Here is a 3,099-nt window from a genome sequence, read left to right as displayed (position 1 = left end):
AATAGGGAATCCTTTCGCCATTGATTGTTTTTGTCAGGTTTGTCAAAGATCAGATGGTTGTAGACGAGTGGTGTTATTTCTGAGGCCTCTGCTCTGTTCCATTGGTCTATATATCTGTTTTGGTACCAGTACCATGCTGTTTTGGTTACTGTGGCCTTGTAATCTAGCTGGAATTCAGGTAGCGAGATGCCTCCAGCTTTGTTCTTTTTGCTTAGGATTGTCTTGGCTATATGGGATCTTTTTTGGTTCCATATGAATTTTAAAGTAGTTTTTTCTAATTCTGTGAAGAAAGTCAGTAGTAACTTGATGGGAATAGCATTGAATCTATAAATTACTTTGGGCAGTATGGTCATTTTCATGAGATTGATTCTTCCTATCCATGAGTATGGAATGTTTTTCCATTTGTTTGTGTCCTCTCTTATTTCCTTGAGCAGTGATTTGTAGTTCTCCTTGAAGAGGTCCTTCACATAAGAGGAGCTCATTTCAAAGTTAAAGATTTCAAAGTTGAACAGGCAGCTAAAATATTTCTAAATCCATGGTTTTCAACTGTATTTTGAGGAATGCAATTCATTTCAATTTTTTTCAAATAAAATATTGCTTGGTGTCCTATAATGTAAAATAGATGACTATTTTAAAGTGTATATACAAGTTAATGTATATAGTATCTCCTTATAAAATACTCATTATGATGCTATGCATTATAACCATTTTTATAATGAATGGAGAAAATAAAGTATTTTGGTGAGCATTCATTTTGAAATCAGAGGTACATATGACAGGTGCAGCCCTAAATAAGCTTTACATACAACTTATAATTTTTTTGGTTGATTTTATGGTGTAAATAAAAGTCCCAATTCCCACAGATGAATGTCTGCAATGTGGGAACAGAACTTTTTGTTTATTATAATATATTTTTCTCACCATCTCAGGATACTCTTCAAGTAAGAGGAGATGGTAGAAGATTTATCTAGAACTGGGAAAAAGAAAGTTACTCCATTGCACATGTGTTTTTTACTAGAATAATAATAGTTAATATTTATTAAATTGTTCCATGTTTCCATTATGATGCTTTCAATCTCAAGCAGAAGAAAATATAATTAACATTGATTTAAGCAAAGAGTCCACAAACTCTTTCTGTAAAAGGCCAAATTGTAGATATTTTAAGCATTGTGGGCTATGCAGTCTGTGTTGCCATTAAACAACTCTGCAATTGTAGCATCAAAGCTGCCATAGAGAACATGTAAATGAATGGGCATGGCTGCATTGCAAGAAATTTTTCTTTAAAAAACAACAACAACAACAACAAAAAAGAACAGAGAGTAAGATTTGGCACACAGGCCATAGTTTGCCAATGCCTGGTTTAGGTTATAACAACTTTTGTAAATTTAACTAAAAGTTCACAATTTGGATGTCTTTAATTGGCTCATTGGCTCAACAATGACATCATAGAGAAAGGCTTTTCCCATCCTTCCACTATCTTCGACACATTGATGTTCATTCTCCATCTTGGTGCTTCAGGGTGGCAAGATGGATGCTGCAGCTCCACTTGGCAAGTTTTCCAATGACAGAATTTGAAGCAGAAAGATAGAAGGGTGGAGCAAAATTAGGAAAGTCTTTCCTCCTCACATTTTATTGATAATACTTTTCCCCAAAACTCCTGAAAAGAAGACTTTTCCTTATGTTCATTGTTCATACACTCAACCCTAGACTCCCCATTGAAGAAGTGAAGTGGCATCATATCTTAGTCAAGCTTAAGTCATAGCTTAGTCAAATCCCAACTTAACTCCTGGGGCTGAATACATTGCAGCCAGAACAACATTGTGTTCTCTTTGCGAGGAAAATGTAAGAGTGCTTATTAGGTGGGAAGTAACAAAATTTGCTACACAATGTTTCAAGCACTGTGATGAGTTCTTCACATAAATAATCTTATTTTAGCCCACAATAAATTCTTTAATTACAACAACTTCACAGATTAGGAAACTAATACATTGAAAAGTTAATTAACTTCTCTAAACCACTCAAGAGAGTGATGTTGGAGCTGGGACTTAAACCCTGGAAGCTTGACTTCAGAATCCATGCTTTATTGCCATAGGGTTGACACTTTGGGGTGGGCTCATAATAATTAAAAATACATTTAAGTAAAATTGTATTAAATATAAACATAGACTACTTGAACCATTTCCACAGATTTTGGGGAAAACTGAAAACCATTATTTTAGCATAAATATAGGAGATTGTGGTCTGTTAGGGTTTGAAATCAGAGAACAGGCTGCAAATGGACAGAACAAGTGAAAAGAGACCAGCAATAAGATCCAGCTACCAGTATGGAGTGGATGTGAATCTCCCAGTAAACAGTGTACAGAGTAGGGTGACACCTGGAGGCCGCTGATGCAAGGAGAAAGGTAGTTGGATTGTCTGAGAGTCATAGTAGGCCCAGATAGCATGGCCCCAGAGTTTGAGGACTTCAGTTCTAGACAGACATAAAGTATGAGTTATAATCTCAAGTAGCAGGAATACTAGATGAATTATCAAAGCAGGGTTAAGACATAGGACAAAAATTAAAACATGTCACTGAAACTGAGATACAACTTAGAGTTTGGTATCAGGATTCTAATTCATAAATCAAGAACATTAGATCAGAATATACCTGTCCAAAGACACTTAATATAGGTCCTCCCAAGCTATCTTCCTAAAGTTTCTTAATTTTCTCTGACCAAAAACAGGATTGTCTCCAGAATCTAAGTTTGAACTAAACATTCAGTTGAAGAATTTGATTGATCTGGGAGTGGAAATATTACAGAAATAGAGCTAAGAAGGTCACAATACTGTCATAGTTTGGCTTTCCCATATAATATGTCACTTATTCCAAAATTTGTTAAGTGAATATTTATATTTTAAATCACATTTTGACACTGAAATTTTTTTCCCTAGTTGTGTAAGAAAACAACCTTAAGAATCTCAATACTTACATAAATTCTGACAAAGGCAACCTATTTGAACGCTTTCATTCATTCTCTTAAAAAAAATTAGACTGTCTAGGAAACAACAGGTGCTGGAGAGAATGTGGAGAAATAGGAACACTTTTACACTGTTGGTGGG

Source organism: Trachypithecus francoisi, unplaced genomic scaffold, assembly GCF_009764315.1.
Source record: "Trachypithecus francoisi isolate TF-2019V2 unplaced genomic scaffold, Tfra_2.0 Lachesis_group16, whole genome shotgun sequence".
Lineage (NCBI taxonomy): Eukaryota > Metazoa > Chordata > Mammalia > Primates > Cercopithecidae > Trachypithecus > Trachypithecus francoisi.
Note: the sequence above shows the minus strand (reverse complement) of the source record.